Here is a 14,783-nt window from a genome sequence, read left to right on the forward strand (position 1 = left end):
TTAACATACAGCAATAACAGGTGATGAGCACTTACTTGCCAATTATCTGAGGGCTCCATGACGGTGGGACCAGGCCTCGAGCTGGTAAGTAACTCACCCAACATGACACAAGAAGAGCAGAGCTGGGATCCGGCCAGCCAGTCTGAACCCACAGCTGAGGTTTCTGGCACTACATTATACTCTGTAATGTCTCTGATGCATGAGTCTCTATGCATTAACCTACAGCTATAATGGCCAAGAGTGTGGGTTGTGAAGTCAGGCTCCTTTGCTCATGGCATATAGCTGACTGTACATATAAGATTGCTAAATGAGAGGAAGAGGCAGGCACATCTCTGAGAGTTCGGGGCCAGCCTGGGATACAGAGTGAGTTCCAGGACAGCCAAGGCTACACAGAGAAACCCTGTCTCAAAAAACCAAAAATGAACAAACAAAAGAATGCTAAATGATGAAAACAGTGCCTGGCACATGATAAGTCCTCAAAAATAACTAAGTGAATAAACAACACTGATGTTTGTTACTTGTATCATGATTGCCTTTAGATAACAGCAGTTGGAGAGACTCCAGGTGGAAGGATTATATGTTTATCACTGTTTAAACAACAGCTTGACTGAGATACTGTTCAAATATTATAAAATGTATTGCAGTACATTCAGTGGAACATCAGCAGCTAATTCCAGAACATTTTCATCACTCCAAAAAGAAGCCCTCATCAGCAGTTCCTTCCCATGCCCCTTCCAGCAGACGCTGAGACCTCTCATTCACTTTCTGCCTCTGTGGATTTGCCTTTTGGGATTTGATCTTTTGTGTCTGGCTAGATTTAGCAAAATATTTTCAAGGTTCACAGTTATTTAGCAAGTACTGCAGCATTATTACTTTTTAAATTGAGGTGAAATGCACAAACCTAGGATTAACCATTACAAGCTGCATTTGGTATAACATTGTACAACTACTATTAATCATTTTCAAAACCTCATTCCTTTTGATTGCCAAATAATATTCCACTGTGTAGAAGGGCTTCCTTTTCTTTACTCATTCATAGATTGCCAAATTTTGGAATTTTTCCACTTCTTGTATATCTAGAGAGTCCTGCCACACGCCTTCAGGCACTGTTTCTCACGGGAGTCTATGCTTTCAGTTTTCTTGGCTATATAGCAAGACATGAACTAGTAGACTGTGTTAGGCAACTCTTCTCTGTTGTGCTATTTTTAAGCTTTGTTTGAAAAAAAAAAATCATACCTACTACCTAACTATAGCTCTGCTGGGTGAAATACTGAAGTAAAGGGTGGGGGGCTTTGAGCAGACAGCTGGCTTTGAACCCTGGCTTCTTCACACAGTTGCCCTGTGAGTCAGGGGCATGCTGTCTAACATTTGGAAACTCTCTCTCCTCATCACACACATGTGCAGTGACAAAGCCAGGGCCTGGCATTCAGAAAACACTCAGGAAATAGTCGCCACCTTCACAGCAGGCATCCTCCCGGGGCGAGTGACAATTCTTGTTCATTTTCTTTGCAGGGATATCCAAAAATACAGGAAAGCCCCAAGCAGAAAATGACCACCGCCCAGACCCCAGCACCTCCGAGGTAAGTGCAATCAGCACAACCGCCACAGACCCCTGATCCCAATGGGATGCACTGCCCCTCAGGGTGTGGCTCATTTGGTACCATAGAAGACTCATCACACTCTGGACTCTGCAGTGCAAAATGGAACCCCTGCCTGTTCATCCACAGCAAGGGTGACAGTGACCAGGGGACACATGCAACTGTCCTTGCCTCACTGCACAAAACCCTAGTGAGCAGCAACTAGATGTGGTGCCCTCGCTGGGCTGGACTTCTCAGAACAGCCACTTGTAGAGAATGGAAGAGCTCCTCTCACAATGTAACAGGGCAGGTAAGATGGCCAGCCAGTAAAGGCACCCAAGACGGAGCCTGCTGACCCGAGTTTGATCCCCGGAATCTTCATGGTAGAAGAAGAGAGAGAACTGACTCCTGCAGGCTGCCCTCTACATCCACACATGTGCACACACATACACCATGCACAAAGGCACCAAATCAACACATCAACATGTAAAATTTAAAGTTTTAAAGAGAATTCAGAACAGACGCCTCAGCACTTTCCCTTAGAGCTCTGCCCTCAACCTTTCTACGGACCGTCTGAACTCCTGCTGCCTCCCCAAGGAAAACCAATGAGAAGTCAACGGACACAAACAACATTAAATATGAATGTAGGTCAGTGGCGGTGACAGACTCGCGCTCTTCTTACAGCATCTAAATATAAACAGGAAGCTTTGACCAGCAACCTGAGATGGGTGGCCTGTTCCATACAGCACACTGAAATCATGACCTCTAGAGTGGGAATGGGCGGGGAGCCAAAGGGATGGACAGCTTGCTAGCAGCTTTCCACCCCACCCAGGCCAGGCAGCCTGCCTCCCACAGCACTATTCCCCACAGCCTGGGCTTCCCACCACAGCAAAGTCAGCACACAGGAGCTCTGCAGTGACCCACTTCTGCCGTCCACACCCACCACACATGGACTTTTCTATAAATGCTGCCCCCCTCCCAACACCCAAAGTGATCTCAAACTTCAAATGCAGAAAAGCAGCTTCTCAAAGGAAAACAACGGGGCTTCTATGGTCCCCCGCCCCTCAGGAACAAGGAAAACATAAGCATGGAGAGTCTCATAAGGTATTAGCAGGACCCATTCTGATTCCTGACCCACAAAGCTTTCTACTTCAGTAACTGCTTGGGACACAGCCCCCAAGAGACCGGAAAACTGTCTGTTTACCTAGAAGATCATGGTCATTTGCAAACACGCAATTCCTAAAGCTTGAGGGTCTGTCTCTTCAAAAACCCCGTCAAGACCCTTGGGCTTCCACATGGGCATCCTCACTCCCCAGGAAGACACAGGGTACACTGCCTGCTAACACTCTACTACCCTGGCACATATTTCCTTTCCCTTTCAAAGACCCCTGTGTTAAACTTGGTCTCTAATGAAGCTCTCCCCAGGGCACTGGTGGCAGTCTGGTCCTCATCCAAGATGAGTCGATACGCCTGGGTGTGACCCGGCTGCACAGAGGCAGGCTATGCAGCTTCCTCCTAGAGGGGGCTGCTACGTCCCTGGACCCTCCTCACTAAGTTCGGGTTAACAGAGACGCCAGGCAAGTTCAGCTTTCTCCTGGCATCTCCGAATTCCAGTTTAGGAACACAACTACTCCGATCTCTGAGACTGTAAAAGCCAACTCGGCCTGGCGGACACTATGTCAGCCTCGTGGTGGGGCAGGGACCATGAGGTGCCAAGACACAAGTGACAAGCAGACACTAGGAGTGGGGTGTGGGATGCACCTGGAAGGGAGCAACTGCGCATGCACAACAGTGTTCCTGTCTGGGCCTTTACAGGACTCCTGCGACCCCTGGTGGCAGCTGCCAACATACTGCAGACTGACCTCTGACCGCTGTAAAAGTCCTGATCCTGACAGGCAAGTCACAGCTTTTGGTATGTCGACTTGCTATGGAATTCTGGGTTCTAGGTTTTTAACATGCCCAGAACTCCAAAGTGCCCCCAATATCCTTAAATAACAAAGTCTGAGGACTGGCTGCGCTGTTTAGAAAAGGCTGTCTTTCCTTTCCTCTTGCAGGGTCTACACTGGTTATAAGAGCTTCTGCTCAACGCACCTCACAGCAACCAGGACCGGCCTCTCTGTCTGCAATCTCACGGCAACACAACAGGGAAGAATCAGTGATGGATCTGCACCTACCAGACCTCTTCAATGCCTGTTTCTAGGGTAGCAAAGATCAAGGGGAATAAAGGGGCGGGGGGCTTAGACCATGTTTAGAAGGGTGTCTTACATGCTGTCATCATCACCAGTAACTTAGTACTACACCCCAGAACCTGGTATGCACTAGTCCCTACATAACCCGAGGCTGCAGGACGCTCTGCACAGCAGTTGCCGTCTCTGCTGGTCTCTGGTCAGGGCCCTGGGCGGGGCCATCCAGCCAAAGTTGGGCTCCGCTTCCTGCTCTGCACCCTCCCCAGCACACTACGGACAGCGACAGTCTGTGCCACACTGCAACACCCTCATTTTCCACAGAACAGTCTGTGCTCTGCTTCCACCCCCAACAGAGCTCAGAGCTTTCCAAATATGGGTATGTGTGTGTTTTCTTCTTCTTCACTTCCAAAGCATCATGGATATCTGGGGGAAGAGAATGAGCACTAGACATGCTTTAGCAGCCAAAGGAGACTAGGAGGGGTTGTGGCCAAGGAAACCCAGCACTCAGGATCTAATTAGTCAAAACACAAGAGCCAGCCAGATGATAGGCCATATCAGACGAGCTCTGTACAAGTTCAGGCCCCTAGAAGGAGGGACCTGACTCCCAAGAACAAAGTCCTGAGTGACTGGCACACAGTGCAGGAGCCAACTGCATTACAGAGGCCCTTTAGCCAAACAAGTTGAGAGGCAATCCACAGACCCTGAAGGTGAGTGTGGGCAGGAGAGGAGATACAGACAGGATTGTGTGCTTCAAAGCATGCTCAAGACCACAACTATGTCCACCTGAAGTAGACAGGGTTTCACACGCACTGCAAACTTGGACTAAACAACCAGTGTGTGTCTGAGTAGAGTCCATCACTAGCTGTGCACCTCTGCACACCAGGGCAAAGCTTCAATGAGCAGTCTCCTGCGGGCGTCCTATGGGGCAGACTCTATCCTTGCAGCCAGTGCCTGGCTCCAGGCAAGCGGCTCAGACATGACACAGACTCAATGCCCAGCCTAGAGCATGTGCCCATGTATGGCTGGGTCCATGGATTAGTTAATTATACAATCTACTTGGAGAGAGGCAAGTGGCAGATGTGAAATAATTAAACAAAAGTTGAGTGCCAAACTAGATTGTACTAACTATAAATAGAGGTGGGACCAGAGGAAGGCAGGCAGAGGCTCCATGCAAGAGCAGTACCACTGAGGAAGGACCCAGCTCAGGGTAACAGAGCAAGGCCAAGTTGGAAGAAGACAAACCCAGTTAGGGAGCGGGCCTGGAAGAGGTGAGGGCAGGTGAGTGGGCGGGCAGGCAGGCAGCCTGGAGAAGAGGGTGGGTGGACACAGCAGGATATGTGGCCAGCCTGGCCATCTGGGAGCTACTGTCCACAAATCTGGAAAAACAACATGTGCCTACATTTAGCAGAAAACACACTAAGAACCCAAGCTGTGAGCATAGGGGACAAGATGACTTTTTTGGTCAAATCTTACTTTTCCATGGTCCAGTTTAAATTTCAGTCCGACTTGTCCTGCCTGACATCCAGGTCACTGTCCATGCACTGCCTTAATCATATATGAACATTACCTGCCACAACAGAAAATACTGACATGGGGGGGGGCATGTCACTCAGACGCCTCCTTCCCTGCATCAGAGCCCTAGTGAGCACTTCACCTAGCGGTAACCCCGTTTCTTGGGAGCACCAAGATCACCCTTGTTCTCTCTTTCCTTGTGGTCCTCTGTGGAATGTCAGCCATCCTGTAGTACAGGCAGAGAGTCCTTTAATCCTGACCAGGAAACTAGTAGTGTAGAAACCCTTTTAGGCTGATCAGGTTCCCAGGACAGCACCCCCAGGAGATCAGAATTCAGTACTTTCAGTACTTCAACTCCAGCCCTGCAAGCTCCTTGCAGTCCAGGGACTGCTCTTCCTGTGAGGCTCGGCTGCTTCAGTGGTTTCCTGTCCAGTGGACTGAACGGCCCCTTTCATCCTTCCCACACTCACTTGCCTCACTTGCCCCGTACACACACATACAGCTTGTCCCCACCACCTGCCGCTTCTCTTCCAAAGGCTTTCCAGTTCTGACGTGCCTGCCGTGGCCTTGGCGCAGCCCTCTACTTGGAATTGAGGCTTTGGCTGTATTGCTGGTGTCTGTCAGGACCAAGGAGGACAGAGGATGCGTGCTAGTTCTTTGACATGAAGGGAAATTAATGTTTGGAACCGTCTGCATAAGAGATGAAAGATGAAGAACCAGCGTCAGCAGGAAGTTGCTGCCATCACAAAGGCTAGGCCGGCAGAGGGAGGAAATGGAGTTGAAAGAGCCCAGAGGCTGGGGTCATTGCGTGGGAACTGAACAGAGAGGGATGTTCCCTTTGTCAGGAGCTGGGCATGACATGACTTCTCTCTTATCCTACCTGATGCCTTCCCGCAGTGCCTCCTGGTGGCCAAAGCCAGGCACAAACCAGCTGACCCAGGGAAACACCCGAAGCCAGAGCCTCTGAAATGCAGAACACGGAGGAAGGGCCCAGGGCCAGCTCACAGCCTCCCACAAGCCTTCTTCCCTCAGTCTTTAATTCCTTCCTATCTATTCTTCACCCTGTGCCAGAAAGATATTCTTACTTACACATATGTACAAGCCATTCTTCCTGCCTACAATTTGCCAATAGCCGGCGGCTTCCTGGCAAGAGAAGAAGCAGACTTTGTCCACTGGACTGACGCTGTCAATCAACTGCATGTATGGGAAGTGCTGTTTGCTTTGACTATGATTTGTATTGAGTCTGCTTTATAACATGGGGCAAGTCACTACTCAAATGATGCCTGAAAGACGAAATGCAGAGTATTCTCAAAGCTGTCAACCCTGAAAGTGAAACCAGCTAAAAAGAGCCGTGGTTGGTTGTTACTACTGAGGGGCTCAATGCTCCCCTGAAAAGATACCATATAACTGGATATGTGGTGACATGTAACTGGGTGGTGCAATGCTTTAGTTCCACCTACTCAGGAGGTTGAGGCAGGAGGATTGAAAATTCAAGGCAAGCTTGGGCAACAGAGTGAGACTGTCTCCAAAAGAAAACAAATGCCACCACAACAAACACCGATATGACAAAAGATGCCACAGACAGATCAATGTGGAGTGTGGGCAAAGGCTTTAAAACCTACGGCAATGGAGTGACAAGAGACCCAATTAGCAATCCAAAACCTCCTACAAAGAGAACCCCAGGCTCACAGGAATGTTTAAAAGAGGAATCACGCCAAAAAGCCAAAGTGGAGGGCATGCTTCACAACTCCAGCTTCTGACGCCAGTGTCTTCATACAAGCTCAGCACATGGAAAGCACAGGTGTCCTGCATGAAATGTAGATGTAGAAATCTTCAACAAGAGTAACACTCCAAATGCAGCCACACAGAAAATGATTAGGCACCATAACCAAATGGGATGCATCCCAGGAATACAAGACTGATCTAACATATAGAAATGACCATACTAAAAGAATGAACCACACAAATTACATACTTTCAATATGGAGGGAAAAGCACTTTGAATTCTCTAGCACACATAAGTAATTTTAAAAAATCCAGCAAACTAGAAAGAGAAGAGAACTCCTTGAAATCATAAAAGGAAACTCAATAGATAACCTAAACTTAATCATGAAAGACCACAGGTTTCCTCCATAATAAGGATGTCAGCTTGGTCACTTCCACTCAACACCATTAATGAGATGACACTGGAAGTCCAGCCTGTGCCACTGTGCAACAAAAAGAAACAAAGGAAGAAGTAAAACTACCTGTATTTGCAGATTTCGTAATATTATACCGAAAACACTAAAAAAAATCCTTTAAAAACTATTAGAGCTAATAGAGTTCAGTTGGGTTGTGGAATATGAAACAAACACAAGAAAACCAGCTGCCTTTCGATGGCAATGAGCAATCTCAAAATGAAATCAGGGAAACAATCCTACATAGAGTAACATAAAAAAGAATAAAATGCTTAAAGGGGATATAAGATATCCATACTTAGAAAACCTAGACAATAGTTTTTAAGTGAAAAAAAAGCATTCCATATTCATGGATTAGACGATGACAATATTGTCCAAATTCACCTACAGATTACCCCAGTCAAGACTTACCCTGCCCTAATTTACAATCTGTCCTAAAGTTTATATGGAGATGTAAGGAATCACAGGAGCTGAGACAACCTTGAGAAGGAAAAACAAGACAGGAGTCCGCCCAAGTCCACAGCCTATCACAAGGCTACAGGGACAATGGCAGCAGCGCAGTACAAAGGACAGAGACAGTGGAGTCCAGAGATGAGCAATCACAGTATGTTCAACAATAAGGATGAGGAGACAACTCATATGCAAAAGAGTGAATGTGGACCCTTCCTCATAAAAATAAATAAAAATTACGTCATAATGGAGTTATGATACCTAAGTTTATGAGTTAACACCACAATGCTCTCTGTAGAATAAACCTAAGGAATAAATCTTCCTCATCTTAACTAGGCAATGATTTCCAGATACAAATCCAAAAACATAAAAACGCTGGACTTAACGAAAACTCAGCTTTTCAAAGGACACTGCCGGGGAAAACCACTACTATTCCTCTGCTCTAGGAACACAGTAACAAATCACTCCTGCTAACAGGAGTCTCTCCTGGCCCACAGATGGAAAGGTTCTCCAAGGAGGGCGGGTCTCTCCTGGCCCACAGTTGTAGAAGTCTCAGCTCAGAGTCACCTGGTCCCACCACATGGCCTGGGATGAGCTGTGACACCATGTGGAGAGGGCACAGTGGGGCTGAGATGGAAGGGGGCAAGGACAAGGCGCACCTTTCCAGAGCAGCCCCCAGGAACTCCTTTTTCTCACGAGGCCCCATCTCTTACTTCCACCACCTCCCAGCATGGCTCTGCCAGCCGGGGCCCAAGATCCAACACATGAGCCTGGGAGGGCATTTCATATCCAAATCGGAACACACATCTGGCCATTCTGCAGAACCCTCTCGCTTACAGATAATGGCAAAAAGCCAAAAACAAGAGCCATGTCCAAAGAGAGGCCTAAGTGACACCTTACCCACACAACGAAAACTTGGGTACTTGCTAAAAACTGCAGAAATGTATCTATTGGTGGGAAAGATGTTCAAGAACTCTAACAAGGTGGAAATATACAGAAGAAGGGCATGTTTTAAAAAAATCCCATTTTTATAGAAAACCCCAAACTCGTGCATGGAAAGTACAGGAAGGATCTGGAGAACATAGGAGATTGTTAATAGCTACTCTTCTGGGGTGATGGTGTGTCCATGTCCTTTTGATGCCTCTATAAACTGGATATATAATACACATATATTTGTCTACACTTGTGGGAAGGGTCAAGAACTCGACCCAGGGACAGCTAGAAGCACCACTCCCAGCTCTAGTTAGACTTTTAACTCAAGCAAATAAGTGCACAAGAGGACAAAGCCTTCACTGTTATGCAGACGTGAGGATGTGGGCGTGACAAGGAGGCAGCCATCTTGCTCCCAACTCCTGGTGTATACTGAGAGGCCGCTACACAAAGGCCCTTGACCTGCATTTGTATGTTTCAGACCATTTTCTCACTTACACCATTGGTCTTCTCCACACTCTTGTGAGAATATTGTTAGCCCCATTTTGTAGGGGAAAAACATGATAGATAGTTAAATTTCTTACAAGTCACAGAACAGAACCAGAACAGAACAGCGAGTGTCTGACATCAGGGTCATGTGCACACTACATTCTGGAGTCTAGACCTTGCCTAGAATTCCAGCTCGGCACTGCCCAGATCCCTCAGCTTCTTTTAGAGTGCAGAGATTTCCCAGGACAAGTGTCCCCACAGTCTGTCACTCCACGTACCTGCTCTAGATGCCTTTAGAAAGGCCAATCCAAGGGAGCTGTGACGGTTGCAAAGTCGCTGCCGACTGACACTGAGTTTCTTGCTGCTTCCCACCTAACTGCCCAAACCCAAGGTCAGACAGCTCTGCTCCCACGGCCACAGTGACCCTGCCCCAGGGCAGTTCCCTGGCTCCTCCCTGTTCTGCCTGTCAGGCCTGCCTCAAGGAAGAAAGGGAATAGAAGGTTCTGGATCTATTTGAGGACTCTTACTCAGAAGAGCCACTACTGTGGACATCTGTCGCGGGCATTTGTTCTTTTCCTATGGTTCTGAAGTGGGTTACCTCCTTCTTCACAGGTTCCACACTGGGCCCATTCTGGCCACAATATATATATGGCCCCAATATGAGTACATCATAGATAGATAACTCCATCAAGGATAGGAGTGCAATCCCGTCAGGGCCAGCGAGACTCAATGAGGACCTGGCTGAGTCCTGAGCATCGAACCCAATAGACACAGAGCCTAGAGCTGCTCCATTTACTCTCAACCCAAATGGGAACCAGCAGGAGGGCGAGTGACCAGAGAATCCGAGAGAAAGGATCCAGGTCTCTGAGTTCTGAATCCAGATGCCATTGAGGTGTAGTTGGGTTGAGTTTCTTCCACCTAAAGAAATCTTGGTGGCACCTCACAGGAGCCTTCCGTTTGAGCTGAGGTCAGTGTCCACACACTGTTACCCTGTGCACGCCCAGGCGGGAGTTGTGGCCCCTGTCCAGAGAGTACTGTGGGTGCAGCATTAGTTCCTGGCTTTGGTGTGCACTGACTCTCCCACCTTCTCTGTGCAAAGAGCATGCCTGTGCATTTCACCTGCCAAGCAGGCAGCTGGAGTGGGCAGAGGCATGGCAGGCTACTTCCTTACCACTCCGCCTGCGCCCGCCCAGCAGCCACTGCGCCTTTCTACCAAATCCAGGTTGTCCTCAGATTCTCTACTGTCCTTGCCACCCCGTGGAGCCTCTACTAACACAGATGAGCAACTGAAAAGATGAGCTCTGATAGTCTTTCCCAGGACTGAAGAGACGAGCTAAGCAAGGAGCCAGCTGGCCCAGAAACTTCGGCCCACAGCCTAGAGAGAACAGTTCGACTCTACTGCCCACCTGGATGCTTGAGGCACAGACACGGGGAACCTGGCACCAACCCCCACCACACCTAAATCCTCTCAGCAGCCAAGAACAGAGCCTCAACCGTGACCTGAGAGCATCAAGAGGCCTGTCTCTATTCCTAGGAAAAGCAGGACAACTGTCTGGAAACACCATTCCAGGAGGGAAAAATCAGCTTTGAAAGGAAATTCATCCCCTAAGTCACCCTGCTGGGGTGTCTCATCTCTTCCGGACACAGGGAATTGTCAGAATTTACCCTAAGGAAAAAGGGCGAATATACTTTCGTTGTTTGTTTTCTTTCAAATTGAGTGAGCAGAAAGTCCTAATTAAAGATACATGCTTCCTCGGTGGGATTATGTGTCATCTTCCTAGAGCGTGGTGATATTCAAGTCACAGCTGCCCACTACCTGAAGAATTCCCAATTCAATTTGTTCTGAGCATTTTTTGAGCACACCCACGTGCCCAGGACTAAGGAAAGTGGTGGCAAATGAGCAATGCCTGATAGAGGCAGTCATCAGTGGACCATCTCCAGGGTGAATGCCAGTCTCCTGTAGATCGCCTCCGAGACGTGACTTAGCCTGGCTCTGTCCTGAGGGAAGGCACTTAAAAAACAGCAATTGCAGGAGCTTCTTCCTTGGTTGTCAGACGCTCCGGGTCTGGCCTATGGGCTGATCACACCGAGCTGAAGTGTGTGGGTGTGTGAAGACACTGTGCTTTCAAGCCGAGACGGGCTAAGACACAAACCTTTTTGGACATGTCCTGTTTTAAAGGCTACAGCTCCCGAGTTTTGGTGACACTGGCAACCTGTGAAGTCTGGCCTGAGAGCCCTCCTGATTTCTGTGCGGCCCACTGGGGAAGACAGATGCCCAGTTCCTTCTCTCACACTCCGCCTTAGAGACAGGCTCCTAACGCACAGTGGGCAGTCAGCAGAAGGGCGTAGGGCTGAGACGGTTCTGAGCAATAAGGCAGGTGACAAGCTCTGAGACATTCTGCAAAGGGGAGCCTGTACATAATTAGCTGTCACCTCCTCACTGCTATTCCTCTTACACACTGCCAAGAACCAGAGAGGTCTGCAAATGCTGCAGTCTGGAGAGAAAGCCAGTGAACACCACAGGATGGACCCCTGGCTCCTTGCTGGTAGGGAGAGCCAGAGAAGAGGAGGCCAGACCAAGGATATTTCTCCTCCTCTGCAAGCCCTCCTCACCAGCATCTCCAGCCCACTCAGGAGGAAGAGCTATGTGGGGCTGTGGGAATGTCTGCTCCTGGGGAAACATTTCTTGAGCTGACTGCACATCCCAGCATAAAAGGCCTTCTACGATGAAATTAATAGAGGTCCTTCCAAGTCAGTCCTGGACAAGACTAATGAGGTTCCGGGCACATATCCAGGTCCTGCCCCCAAGCAACCCTGTCTGGATACCTCTCTAGCTGTCCTGAGCAATGGCACCCCTCTTCCCTGAGCACCTCATCATCAGATAAGCTGCCCCTAGAGGTTTCCCTCCGACACATCCTGGAAGCACGACCAAGAAAGGAAGGGAGGAAGGAATGAAAGAGAGAAAGAATTCCCTCTTGGCCTGGAGAGATGGCTCAGTTGAATACTGACCAGCTTGAGTTTCCCAAACCACTCAAGGGAAAGGCATAGCTCTGCTCTTATCTCTGAGGTCAAATCTTGGCTCAGCCTCTTCCTAGCTGAGAACCTGGGCAAGTTATCTAACCTCCTGTGCCAGCCTCATGGGGCACTGTGAACACTGAGTAAGATGCCCAAACAAAGAGCAAAGAAGAATCAGTATTCCACGGGCCATGGATGTCACTCCTACAAATCTTACCCAGTCCCCTCTCATCTATACATTTGGAGTTGTGGCCCCCAGAAGGTTCTTGAGAACCCGGACTGGCTTCTGATTCTCAGTAAACAAAGGTTAACATCCTCTGGCTGGAGGATGAGCTTCCAGCCATGTGTTCAATGACATTTGCTGTCTCTGGAGAAACCTGGTTAAGTAAGCCCCTATGACATCATGAGATACCTAGAAAGTATTCAGATAATTCTTCTACCTACAGCATGTGCAAGGAGCACAGGGAGGGGCAAAGGTTGAAGCCATGCCTAACCATGGGGCACCTGCCACTTAGCTATAGCCCGACTGACTAGACAGTTCTTCTTGCCTTTCCAAAGAAGACAGGAAAGTAGAGTTACATGCTTCTGATTTTAAGACAGTAATAATCAACTCTAAAGCCAACAAATAAACTCACCGCAGGAAGTCTCCAGTTAGCAAAGCACTTCTGATTTAAGGATACTTTGTACACTAATAAATCCAGACTCCCTAGTCAGAGGTCTCCCCTTGAAAAACCTCTGGGATCTTGGTGAAGAAACAGCTAGTATTTCATGAGCTTCCCAGAGAACTGGCTTGTCTTTGGACATCTCCAACTGGGTGGACAAGGTATCTGTGATTGTCATCTCAAGTCCTCTCCCAACCCTCCACTAATACTTCTTCAATTTTTTAAATTTTATTCTAGTCTTCTATGTGCATGAATGTTTTGCCTGCATATATGTATGCATATGCACCACATACATACCTACCAAGGGTTATGAGCTACCATGTGGGTGCTGGGAATCAAACCCAGGTCCTCTGAAAGAACAGCATGAGCTCTTAACCACTGAGTCATCTCTCCAGCATCGCTAACATTCCTGTTATACTATGTGTCGGGTAACATTTTAAGATAGAGATAGATAGATAGATAGATAGATAGACAGACAGACAGATAGATGTAGTAGAATATCATTTTAAGGTGTGTTACTTTTGTTTGTATTGTATTTGTTTAACTCTGTGAAGCTGAGTTACTGTGCCTGTGTAAAACACCTGATGGTCTAATAAAGAACTGAATGGCCAATGGCAAGGCAGGGCTTGCAGGCAGAGAGGATAAATAGAAGGAGAAATCTGGGAAAGGGAGATCTAAGATCTAGCAGCCAGAGAAGGGGAGGACAACAGGGGCCAGCCACCCAGCTACACAACCAGCAAGCCACACAGAGTAAGAGTAAGATTTGTGCAAGTAAGAGAATGGGAATGGGAAAAGCCCAGAGGCAAAAGGTAGACGGGATAATTTAAGATAAGGAAAGCTGGCTAAAAATTAAGACAAACCTAAGGCTGGACATTCATAATTAAGAATAAGCCTCCATGTGTGTGATTTATTTGGGAGTTAATCCTTATGACCCCTGGAGACTTCGACAAATGGGAAAACTGAGGTACAAGAGCTGAAACACCCAAACAGGCAACACGTGGCAGCGACAGCACAGGCCCAAGCAGATGGCTAAGAGTTGGTGCTCACACACTATCATTGTGCATGGCCTCTCACCGGCTCTCCGGGCTCTCAGCGTCTGGGTCCTTCAAGACTGCTGCTGTTTCCTCTAGGCAGTGACCATTCACTGACCCAACACATGTGTGACTGTGCACATGCCCGCAGATGTCAGAAACTAAGCAGAGCCACATGTCTGAAGAGCCAGTGTCAGTCTTGTATCTAAGTGCCCACTGCTAAGCACATTATTACTCAGACTGAGCAGGCAGTGCCCTGCAGACAGACAACCTTCACTCTTCAATCTTAAGACTGAGAAAAAAACCTGAACTCTGATGCTAAGAAGGCCCAGAGTCACCCAAATAGCCCTAACCAACAAACCAACTCCTGGTTACAGCCTAGCAGCCCCCAGGTTGGTCAGGTGACTAGAAATTACATAATGAAGATGTGCTCATTCTACAGTATTGTCCCTGGCCCGAAGGAACATATATCCATGTACGATTGTACACACAGCTAGCTTTGGCAGCCTATGACCTGTGAAGAGGTGCAATGCACCAGAGAGAGAGGAGCACACCCGTGGCTCAGCCCCTGGGCCCCTGCTTCTTGGACATAGGCAAACAAAGACAGACACTCTCAGGACCCAGGAGACAGCCTCAAAGCACCATGCCCATTAAACTGCCTGAGTACCCTGTCAAGAGCAGTAGAGTCTTTTCCCAACCCACAGGAACATTAAGATAATTAGATGAACCCAGCCGTTCTGGAGGCTCCAGGGAA

The 14,783-nt window shown here is 48.2% G+C and overlaps 1 protein-coding gene across 11 annotated transcripts in view; it reads right to left on the reverse strand.

Annotated features, from left to right (window-relative positions):
• Ttc7b (tetratricopeptide repeat domain 7B) overlaps nt 1-14,783 on the reverse strand; it is a 213,711-nt gene that overhangs the window by 166,392 nt on the left and 32,536 nt on the right. The window lies entirely within an intron of this gene.

This window comes from Peromyscus maniculatus, chromosome 14, assembly GCF_049852395.1.
Source record: "Peromyscus maniculatus bairdii isolate BWxNUB_F1_BW_parent chromosome 14, HU_Pman_BW_mat_3.1, whole genome shotgun sequence".
NCBI classification, from domain to species: Eukaryota; Metazoa; Chordata; class Mammalia; order Rodentia; family Cricetidae; genus Peromyscus; species Peromyscus maniculatus.